The sequence below is a fragment of the Saimiri boliviensis genome, chromosome 4 (genome assembly GCF_048565385.1).
Source record: "Saimiri boliviensis isolate mSaiBol1 chromosome 4, mSaiBol1.pri, whole genome shotgun sequence".
NCBI classification, from domain to species: domain Eukaryota; kingdom Metazoa; phylum Chordata; class Mammalia; order Primates; family Cebidae; genus Saimiri; species Saimiri boliviensis.
In genome coordinates, this window is record NC_133452.1 from 68,324,251 (window position 1) to 68,336,514 (window position 12,264).

A 12,264-nucleotide genomic window follows, 5' to 3' on the forward strand; every position below is an offset into this window, starting at 1 on the left:
CTTCTTAAAACTCTTTTATTTCTGCTTCCTTGACTCCTTTAGAGTTAGTTTTTCTATGTTTTTCTTTGTATTTTTCTTTCATGATATGGATTTTCCTTATTTGCCTCTTAATTCTGCATTGTATGTTCATACACACACACGCACGCACACACACACACACACACACACACACACACACATAAGCAGCTGATGCAGTTTTCCTTTTCTTTTTGTAGGTAAGAGGCCTGCCAGTTCTCTCTTCTGCGTAGGAATTATGAATATGTGGCTGCGTTAGGTAGGGCAGGGCCAGGAATGCCAAATATGAGGTTTCTCTTTAGATGAGTAGGCAATTAGCTGGTTCTGAGGATGGTGGCCCTGAATGCCAGAATGAGAAGGGTTTTCTCCTGTGTCATCAACCTAAAAGTTTTCACTTTTCTGTACTATTTATTCAATTAATTTGGAGAAGATTTTGGGGTCATTTTCGGTTCCCATTTTTGTCTGGTGGTAGATATTAATCTCTTTTGCTTGCTCTTTGTTTATATGGATGAGAAAGAGCAATGTGTGGTGATAGATTCAATTGTACCATATTTAGAATGTGATCCCCATTTTCAGCCCTTATTCTCACTTCTGCCCTATCCTGTGTAGCTTCTCCACTATATTTTTTAGGCTGTGGTTTCAGTCAAATCATTACTATTTGCTTTGTTTCCCAAGAAATTTTTGAAATTTTATTTGCTTTTCTTGACATCATCTCCTCTCTTCTACTCACATTTAAGTACATGCATACAGGCACACATCATCTTTACTCCTTTACTTATTCTTCATTTTTTCTGCTTCTACATTTTTGTTTCTATAGTGTGTAGGAAAAGACAGTAGACAAATTATATGCCAAGTTCACCATCTTGAACAGTAATTCAAGAAAAATCCTTTATATATTGTAAGCATATATCTTGAAACCTGGCTAAAACATATTGCAGGATTCTCCAAAACTGATTGTCCCTTGGTCACATGACCACCTGTACAACATTCTTATTCAAAGGGGAATGAAATTACTTTGGGAGAAGCTCACATTTCTTGAGTTGTTTGGAGCTTTTATAAAATCATCTTATTGGTTAAGAAAGAGGAGAGAAATGGTGATTGAGGAGGCAAACAGCAGTGTCTTCCATGGTAGTAATCTAATTTTTTTCTTTTCTAATATAATTTATTTAAAAGAGTGGGAAAACATTTTAGAATTGAGTCTTTTATTAATCAGCATTCCCCAAAGGTTAAGCATAACTTCAGAAAAGGAACTGCACTGGAATGCAGTAAAGATAGAATTTTAAGACTTGGTGTTGCAAGATGAGGCAGGGGTGAAAAAGGGCAGGAAAGAACTGGCTGGCAATAGGTAAAACAAGAAAGGCCTAGAAGTTGAGGCTATGGCACACTGGTGAGGTAGGCAGACCTAGTGGACACACATACTGAAGGAGCTACCCAGAGACTGACAGGCTGGAAATTGTTCTGAAACTTGGCAGCCCAACCTGACAACCCATGAAGTGACAAGTCTGAGAATGAAAGGCTAACATACTACAGGATAATGAAACATAAAAATGAAAAAAAAAGTCAAAAGCATGAATGATTCTGTTGAGCTGTAGAAAAATAGGCTGGAAACACTTCCACCTCGAAATTTTCTGGGGACAATTTTGAGATAATTTAAGGCACTCTTTGCAGAATGAAATGTTACATACACACAAGACACAAACAAACATATGATTTTAAATAAATGGGTTCAAATTTGTATATATTGTCTTGCAAGCTATTTCATTCAACTGTACATCTTGGATATATTCCCATATCAAGCAATATAGATTAATATCATACTTTTTTAATGTCTCTAAAGTATTCCACTTTAGAGATGTATTACAATTTCTTTAAGTCCAATATTAAACCTTTTTTTGGGTTTCACTCTTACCCAGGCTAGAGTGCAGTGGTGTGATCATGGCTCACTATAGCCTTGACCTCCTAACTCAAGTGGTCCTCCTGCCTTAGCCAACTGAGCACCTGGGAGTACAGGTGCATGCCACCACACCCAGCTAATTTTCGTATTTTTTTTGGTAGAGACAGGGTTTTGTCATGTTGCGCAGGCTGGTCTCAAACTCCTGGGCTCAAACAATTCACCCACTTCAGCCTCTCAAAGTGCTGGGATTACAGCTGTGAGTTACCACATCCAGTTGTATAACACATTTTTTAATTCTGAGACGAAGTCTCACTCTGTTGCCCAGGCTGGAGTGCAATGTTGAGATCTCAGCTCACTGCCACCTCCACCTCCTGGGTTCAAGTAATTCTCCTGCCTCAGCCTTCCCAGTAGCTGAGATTACAGGCATGTGCCACCACACCTGGCTATTTATTTTTTATTTTTTATTTTTAGTAGAGATGGGGTTTCACCACATTGGCCAGGCTGGTCTCGAACTCCTGACCTCAGGTGATCTGCCTGCCTTGGCTTCCCAAAGTGCTGGGATTACAGGCATGAGCCTCCGTGCCTAGCCTGTATAATACATTTTTAAATGCAGTGTGGTGTTTTGTTCTGTTTTTCAGTTAGAGAGGTGTTCTTGCTCTGTTGCCTAGGCTGGAGTTAAATGGCATGATCATAGGTCACTGTAGCTTCAAACTCCTGGCCTCAAAAGAGCCTCCCAGCTCAGCCTCCTTAGTAATTAGGACTACAGGTATGTACCATCAAGCCTGGCTACTTTTTTTTTTTTTTTTTTTGGAGAGATGGGGGTCTTCCTATGTTGCCCAGGCTGGTTTTGAACTTCTAGCCTTAAGTGATCCTCCTGCCTCAGCTTCCCAAAGCACTGGGATTCCAGGTGTGAGCCACTGTGCCTAGCCCACTGCAATCAGTTTTAATTAGTTTCCCAGCCATGCACTAATTCCAACCCACCTACTCAATGTTGAAAAAATTATCTCCCATTCCCATTTTGTGACTGCCAAACACTGACTGCCTATTATACTCAATTATTTAAATTCAAAATTGAGTCTCCTTATAGACTAGTTTGTTTACATTTTAACTTTGTCACTACCTTCTATTAAGAATGTTCTATTACAGATAAATAGGTTACTCATTATCTCAAATGCAGTTATAGTTTCGTTTCTTGGCTTTCCTCATGGCATACTTTCTGGACAGTCTTTCTCTGTGTCATCAGGGGCCATTTTCATTAGGCTGTCTTTCCACTAATATTTGGGGATGTACCTGTACATTGGACATGTACCTGTAGTCCTAGACTTGGGAGGGTGAAGCAGAAGAATCATTGAGCATAGGAGTTCAGCATTGTTCTGCACAATGGTCATGGTTGCGAATGGCCAGTGCACTTGCACATTACAGCAAGACCCCAATCTCTTGGGAAAAAAAATTGAGGAAACCCCAGGGACTAGAAAGAGCACAAAGATAGTTCTTAGAGTTCAATGAAATAAGGCCATTCCTGAGCATGCACAGGGGATTAGTTCCAGGACATCCCCACATACCAAAACCCCAGGATGCTCAAGTCCCTTATACAAAATGGTACAGTATTTGCATATAACCTATGCACATTGTCCCACATACTTTAAACCAACTCTAGGTTACTAATAATACCTAATACAATAGGCAGTGCTATTATACCCATATTGTTTAGGGTATAATGACAAGAAAAAAAGTCTATTCATGGTCAGTGTAGACATAACCATTCTTTTTTTTCATTGTTTTTCTTCTAAAGTCGGTTGAATCTACAGGTACAGAACCCATGGCTACAGAGGGCTAACCAGGTCTATTAATAGAAATATGGTGATCATAGAAACATGATGCAAGCCACCTCTGTAATTTAAAATCTTCTAGAAGTCACATAAAAGAGTAAACAGTTGAAATTGATTTAAACATATTTTATTTGATCCATTATATATTATTTCAACATGTAATCAACATAAGAATTACAATATTTTACATTTGTTTTCTAAGTCTTTGAAATCTGGTGTACATTTTGAACTCATTGCATGTCTGTTTGGACAAGCCACATTTCAAATGTCAATAGGCACATTTAACTGGTGGCTACCCTAATGGATAGGGCAGCTCTAGCCAGTATATTTTCAATTCCTTTCTTCTCCCTTAAGCCTCTGGAACTGTCATGGAAATAATCTGTCACGTGAATTCCTAGCACTTACTAGCACCTCTCATTATCACGTGGCCTCCTTGCATTATTTATTTTTGTAATGAATTTGTCTTGTCTCAACTAAATTCTATGAAGTCCAGGACAAAAGACACATGTAATCTCAAGACTGGAAATACCTTTAACAAAACCATCAACTAATTCTTCTGTTGATGTGTGGTACCAAGTCCCTATTAAGTGAGCATTCAGAATCTCCTTGAAGCAAAATCCTGTGGTTGAGGTATTCACAATGCTAAGGTACGCAATGCTTTAGGCAGTTCTACAAGGGCATCTTCTTTTCAGGATCTTAAATCTGTTCCCTGAAGTTTGCATCACATAAAACAAGTCTACTTCACGTGATAGGTAACTTCATATTTGGAGATAGTCCAGTAGATTTCTCTCTTCTGGTTAGTCCTGGAAGGTTTAATCAATACTTCTTCACTTGCCCTGTTTTTGAGTTCCCTTCATCATTTTGCTCTTCTCTAAACTAATTTCAACTTGATTGAGGTCTTCTTCAAATGCTGAACACAGCACTTCAGAGGCGGTCTGACCAGTAAAGATCCTAACTGGATCACTATTTCACTATTGGCTGCCTCTATAAAATAGTGCTACCAGGCATCGGGACACGTTACCTTAGGAGGAAGCAGGAATGGCAGCGGGGAGTCGCAACAAACACATTGACTCATACACCGTTGGCTTTTAGTCCAGAACTCTTTGCAGATAAACCACACAGTTCTTCAGGTTAGTTTTTCTTCATATCTTCCTCTCTTTTCAATAGAGTTAGGGAATCATCCGGCATTCTGTTTTTGGAGGAGGTCTTCTGACCTAAGGACCGACTTGCAGAGATCCGTAATCAGAAAGCTTATGGAAAACAGGCCTCGACACCAGAGAACTATAGACACTGTTCAGCAGCCAGAGGGCTTTGGCTGAAGACGATAGCAACTACCCGTTTATTCATTCAAATTCATCTTCTTTTACCTCTAACAGGAATATTTCCTTCACGTATTTACCTTACGGAGAAGGACGGGGAGAAGTCGCGGCAGACTGAAGTAAACGCAGGGGAAGAACTCACAGGGAGCGAGCAGGGGACGGCAGGCCTGGCCCGGCGCGGGCAGCCAGGGCACCTCGGAGCGGCCCGGCCCGCGCGCATGCGCGCCCGCTCCCGCCCGAGGGCGCATCCTCGGGGTCCCCGGGACCTTCGGCCTCCGCTCCTAGAAGCTCAGCCGGCGAGAGGCGCGAGACGCCGGGCAGGAGGCGCAGCGTGGGAGGCGCGGGGCTGGGGGCGGGAGGCAGGAGGCGGGGCACAGCGTGCGCGCGCGGGAGGGGCGGGGGGCCCGGAGCCTACGAGCCGACGTGCCGACGTTGGCGCTGCCGCGGGCGGTGACGTGTAGGCGGGCGCCGGCTCCACCGCGTCCTTCTTCCTGAGTCTGTGGATCTGCGGGGCTGGCTGGCTGGCTGACGGTCCTTGCACGCGGTTCCTTGTGACTGAGCGCGACCCCGCAAGCCCGTCGCGGAGAGCGGACGGGGCGCCCCGGTACAGCTGCCCACTGGCATCTTTGGCCCTGCCCTCCGCTCCTCACCCGGTGTGGGAAGTTAAAGTAAAACCTAAAGGGAAGGAGGCGCGGTGGCGGGAGCTGACAGTGATGGGAAACGCGTGAGCCGGCCTGAGAGGTGAGGAGGTGGAAGTGGAGGTGGAGGTGGGAGGAGGAGAAGGGTTGCCGCGACCAGGGAGCTGGCAGGAGGCGGGGACGGCGGGGCGGGCGGTGCGACCCGCGGAGCGATTCTCTTCTTGCCTCCGGGGCAAGTCCCGACATGTCATCCTTTTCCTGGGCCTGAGATCCAGTCCGGGATCTCGCACCAATACCGCCCATGCCTAGAGTTTGTAGGTGGGGCTGGGAATAGGAAACTTAACCTAAGCCACATATTGTCCAGGTGTTAAGCTGCAACGTGGCCAGATGGGGTGGTTTTTCTGTCCCATGTGTGGGTAATTTGTTTTCTTTCTTTTTTTCTGTTACAAAGCCTTGGTAACTTCGTTTTCTTCAAGTAGATTTTGGGAGAGAAATCTTCCTCGTATGTCCCGCCGCCCCCTACACACACTGAAAAGTAAATAAGTAGCTGACGGTGTTGGATTGTGGGTGAATTTAGCAATCGAGGAACCTAGAATGTCATTTTGAAATAAATAAATGTGTATGTGGGTGCTAGGGAGGTTTTGTACCTACTGGGCAGTTGTTTCAAATAGGTTTTATCATACATTTACTCATTTATGGAATGCAGTGTGCTAATGGTATTTGTTATTCTTTGGTTAAAAAGAAGCATAATTCTACGGGCTGCTAAAAGTGATGTGTTACCACATGTGCATTCAAACTCATAATTACATTGTCTTTCTTTCTCTAAGTTAGGTTGGATTGATAACTTTTTTTTTTTTTTGAGACGGAGTCTTGCTCTTTTGCGAGGTTGCAGTGCAGTGGCATAGTTGGCTTTTAGTCAGATCTTGGCTCACTGCAACCTCCGTCTCCCAGATTTAAGCGATTCCCCTGCCTCAGCCTCCTGAGTAGCTGGGATTACAGGCGCGTGCCACCATGCCCGGCTAATTTTTTGTATTTTAGTAGAGACGGGATTTCACCATGGCCAGGATGGTCTCCATCTCCTGACCTCATGATCCGCCCTCCTTGGCCTCCCAAAGTGCTGGTATTACAGGCGTGAGACACCGCGCCCGGCTGACAGCAATTTTCTTTATTACCAGATTTTATGTTTCATAGATTGAAATCCTTTTTCTGATTTTCACAGTTCTCAAAAGTTGAGAATTCAGCTTTTGGTTTTACTCTGGATTGTGCTCCAGTTTATGTTGTGTATTATTTTTAATAGTTATAATAGTTTTAATAGGTTATGATAGTCTTCCATGAGAAAAATGAACTTTAAAGATGCTGTTAAGCATAGGTGAAATAACCTTATTTGTATGAGTGAATTAATTTTTCACAGCTCACCTTTCTTGATCCCTGCTAAACAGTGTTTTTTCATTAATTCATTCAAGTCTTCCTACGTGTCAAACGCTGGGGAAGGCCTAGGAGAGAAAGAGAGAGACAATCTCTGAGCTCATGAACTTTTCTATAATCCAGCAGTCTCCTTTTAAAAGAGAATCTTGATGGGTTCTTTCTCATGCCGTGGATCTGAAGTTGACCTAACCAAAGCTTTTTAAAAGTTATTGTCAATGTATGTTTATAACTGGCATTGAAAGAGGAGCAGATGATCTTGCTTTAACAGCATGATTTGATACTGCCTTTGATCAAAAAGAGAGTATATGTATCAGTGGTTTTCCAGTTCAGAAGAGCAAGTTTTCTTTTGTAAAGTTGGTTTAAATATAAGGTTCACAAGTGGAAATCAGTTTCTCGCAGCCCCCCCCCCCAAAAAAAAAAAAGCTTTATCTTTCCCGTCTTTACATTGATCTGATTGATCATGTCTCAGGAATGCCTGGGCTCAAGCAATCTCCCTGCCTTGGCCTCCCAAAATCCTAGGATTACAGGCCCCATTTTGTCTTTTTGTATGCTAATGAATTGACTGAGAATTTTGTCTTTGCTGGCTGGCTGCCCCTAGCTAGCTTCAGGATGGGGGCTGGTTACTAGAGAGATCAAGGAATTATTAGAAGGTTGGGACTTTCATCCCCACCCCCTTACTTCTTATGGAGGTGAGAGAGGGGCTGAAGTAAATTAAGTTGATCACCAGTGGCCGAAGGTTTCATCAATGAATGAAGCTTCCATAAAAACGCAAAATGACAGGGTTCAGAGAGCTTCCAGAAGCTGAACGTGTGGCGATTCCTTGAAGTGGTGTGCCCAGGAAGTACATACAAGTTCTGCAAGGGAATTCCCTTCCCTTATAATTTGCCCTATCCTATGTATCTCTTCATCTGTATCCTTTCTAATATTCTTTATAATAAACTGGTAAACTTCTAATATTCTTTATAATAAACTGGTAAATGTGTTTCCTGGAGTTCTGTGAACCACTCTAGCAAATTAACCGAACCAAGGAGGGGATCATGTAATGGCCAATTTATAGCTGGTCAGGCAGAAGTATAGATTAAAAAAAGCCTGGAGCTTGTAATTTGCATCAGAAGTGATGGGCAGCCTTTTGGAACTGGGCCTTCAATCTGTGGGATATGACAGTATCTCTAGATAGATAGTGTTAGAAATGAATTGGAGAACACCCATCTGATGTCTGCTGCAGAAGTGATTGCTTGCTTGGTGTGTGGAAAGAAACTCATACACATTTTGTCACAGATGTCTTCTGTGTTGATGGTTGTGGTGTGAGGGCAGAGGAAAACTGGTTTGAGTTTTTTCCACTCTCTCAAGAAGGCAGGTGTAAATTCCTTGAGTCTGCCTTCCAGAAGCTCATGGATTAGAGTGGAATAATAATTTTGACATTCAGATGTAATCTGTGCTAGACCCTTTTTCCACTGGACTATTGTGGGAAGAGTTATATACGGCCTAACATGCATTGGGTCTGTTCCACATTTTCTAGAGAGTAATGGGTGTGCTTGTTTCATCTTTATGGGATGTTCTGGAATTTTCTTTTTGACTATGCTTGTCCTTAACTGGTACTGAAATATTTTTTTAATTACTTGTTTTCCTAAGGACATTTAAAAGAAATGCTTTACTAACTGTGCCAAAAGTAAAAGTAACACAACTTTAGTGGGGAGGATATTCTGAATATAAAGACTAACCTGCTTTATAGTTATAAGCCTGTCCAGGTTTTTTTTCCTCCCACTTTTGGTTGGGAAACCTAGTTAGAGGAATAAGTTAGAGAATGAGAACCCCATACAATTTTTACTGTTTTTAGCCATTATATATTTTGTATTGTGTGAAAAGTAAATAATAAATATGTGTCGATGTGTTTATTTACGTGTTTTATTATTTTTGTCATGCTTTCTCTATTCTGCATGCTTCAGATGTGTTTCCTAATTTGATTGGGAACTATTCAAGGGCAGTTGCTTCTTGCTTAAGAATGAGTTAGCATCTAAGATGAACTTGTTAGGTAGAAACTGTGAATAGCTAAGATTACCTTCAAGAATCCCTTAAGGGGACATCAGGTTGGCATAACTTAACTGTCTGTCAGCATGTCGCATACAGCCATGTTTTCATCCTGACTTGGAATGTATCACAGTTTGTTTAGATGAACTCCCAACGAAAAAAATTGGTTTATGTTTAGTCACCACCTTGTGTGTTTCTTTAAAAAGAGAAAAAGTATTAAAAACTAGAGTCATATAGTGTAGCAGGATGCTCACATTTTGAGATGCGTGTGGTGATTAAAACAAACTAAAAGAGCAAGATTCTTGTTGCCCATCCCCCATTCACTCTGGAGCAGGTATTCAATACCTGAAATGGTAAGCAGCATCTCCAGTATTATTGTTTTTGTCTGTCTCTGCCTTCCGTTTTTTGGCCACACTATTTGATAGGTTCAAGAAAGTTAAATGTACGTAGACTCTGCTGTATGAACCAATTGATGGCAATAAGGTTTAATACAAGTAAGAAATAAAAGGTTAAAATTCTCCTTAGGATTTACCATGAAAAATCACTCCCTTTTGAAACGGCATAATAGAGGTTTGTGTGTGTGTGTGTGTGTGTGTGTGTGTGTGTGTGTGTATATTTATAGATAGATATGGATATGTGTGTGTATATATATATATATATATATATATATATATAATGTGTTGATGTTGGCTGTTTTCTGAGTTCTGATCTTGCTAATGCTAACAGTATCACAATTCAATTTTTTAAAAAGGTACTGTAAAATATAAATATTATTCACTGTTTAATCCTTATTCATTGTTGATTTTTCAAGGTGTGTTTGTGGGTACAAAGTAATATTTTAAGTACTGAAATCTTAAATTTTAATTTTACTGCATTTACAACCTACTCCTTCATGTCAGTGTTTTTATTCCTTAATCATCTGTACTATATCACTTTGACTATTTTTTTTTTTTTTTTTTTGAGATGGAGTTTCGCTTTTATTACTCAGGCTGGAGTGCAATGGCGTGATCTTGGCTCACCGCAACCTCCGCCTCCTGGGTTCAGGCGATTCTCCTGCCTCAGCCTCCTGAGTAGCTGGGATTACAGGCACGCGCCACCATGCCCAGCTAATTTTTTGTATTTTTAGTAGAGACGGGGTTTCACCATGTTGACCAGGATGGTCTCGATCTCTTGACCTCGTGATCCACCCACCTCGGCCTCCCAAAGTGCTGGGGTTACAGGCTTGAGCCACTGCGCCCGGCCACTTTGACTATTTTTATCCCTTCAATAATTCTCTAGTATCCATAATTGCCAGCAACTAATTGCTTACTTTAAACTTACTAGGAAATATAGTTTGGCTGTTTTGGAGATTTTCTCATTTTTTAATAGTGAAAAAATGCTAGTAACTATATTTTCCTAAAGTTGCTATCAAGCAGTCAGACCCTCTTTAGAGACACAGGATTGGTTTATGAAGAATTAACATTACAATTTTTATATATAATACTTCAGAATAGTGTGTACTGGAATTCTAGCTCACTGATTATTGGTTAGTATCACCTCACAAAAGGAAATATGATACCATTAGATTAGTTTTCTCTTTATTTGGAATGTAAAAAAGGGCAGTTACATTTTCAAGACTTTCTTTTTATCTGTACATATGTTTAATTAACAATTTAAAGATTTGTTCAGATAGCCATAGCTAGAACTTCTGATGAACAGAAATAGGCCTTTGAGGATTTAATCCTTTAGGAATTATATTTGTTCTGGGGCGTTAAATATTTATTATTAACAGAATTTTTCCTTTACGTATTTGTCATTTAGTGGATCATACTAAATGTGGAGTAAAAATTAGTAAGGTAAAAATTGGTATATAGACCATTTTTTCTTAATTCTTATTCACTGTGATCTCATAAACCAGACATTTTAACTATGAATGTTATGACTCATCTTTAAGACCTCCTAGTTGAAAATCTTTTTTTTTTTTTTTTTTTTTTTGGAGTCAGTTTCACTCTTGTTGCCCAGGCTGGAGGTTTGGTTCAGGCTGGTCTTGAATTCCCCACCTCAGGTGATCCGCCCATCTAGGCCTCCCAAAGTACTGGGATTATAGGCGTGAGCCACTTTGCCCAGTCATTGAACATCTTTTCCTTTCTTCTAGGCCTCAAGCTTGTAATCACTCTCATCATTTAGGCTTCATTGTCTCACCGCCCCTGTGTTACAAAAACCTTAACCCTGGTTCACACCAACCTTTGTTCCTATGCTACATTATTGCTGCCTTAAATTATTTGCAGTATGAACTGAGCATTCATTGCTACCTGAAAAATCCTTTAATGGTTTGTTCATTAATTTCTTCTATTATTGTGGGTGGCAAGGTCAGACTTTTGCCTCTGTGTTAGAAAAAAATCCCATCTCATCACCTGTTAGAGCAGTCTCAGCATATCTCAAAGAAAATAGGAGTCATTTTGGTAGAACAGCCTTTTACCATGTTTTCCTCTACTCATTCACCCTCTGTTTAACCATGTTAGTATGCACTTTCACTCATCCTTCCTTCCATACTCCTTCATCTATCCAAGTCTCTCTAGACCTATGTTTTTGTTGCCATTCTCTCCTCCATTCTCAGAGATGCTACTTGATCAGTCATAGTCTTTCTCCAGAATGCTCTTTTCCTTCTCTCTCCACTCTCCCCTGATTATAACAGAATTGTTATCAGCTCTATCCTGTATTTTCAGAAACCCTTAAGCCCCATTATTTCACTACTTCCTACTTTTTCTCCTTTTCTTTCTCCGTCAGGTTCTTAAAAGAGTAGCATGTACCCATTTGTAGTTATTTTTTTTCTCTATTTTCTCCATTTGCATTTATCCTTCAACTCACTGAGATTTGCCTTCTACCATTTTTGGAAGCTAGGTGTGCTAGTCATCTAGGACCTCAGAGTAGCTAAGTACAGTGGACTGTATCATATTTGAAACTTTCTTTTCTCTTGTCATATTACTCTCTCCATACAACATCTAATTTGCAGATCACTTTCTTAGGACTCGGATCTTAACCCTCTACGGTTTACTCCCAAGAGGCCTTTAGGAGTGGAGTGCATGCATGAGTATTCATGCAGCTTTTGAAATGGAGTACAAAATGTTGTTTATATG

At 40.8% G+C, this 12,264-nt stretch overlaps 1 protein-coding gene across 2 annotated transcripts in view; it reads left to right on the forward strand.

Annotated features, from left to right (window-relative positions):
- Positions 1-5,521: 5,521 nt before the first annotated feature.
- The window catches only part of ASCC3 (activating signal cointegrator 1 complex subunit 3), a 337,355-nt gene continuing 330,612 nt past the window's right edge, over positions 5,522-12,264 (forward strand). For both annotated transcript variants that reach the window (XM_074397671.1, XM_003922908.4), the window contains exon 1: positions 5,522-5,798. The gene's annotated coding sequence lies outside the window, so the exon portion shown is untranslated. The remainder of the gene's footprint in view (positions 5,799-12,264) is intronic.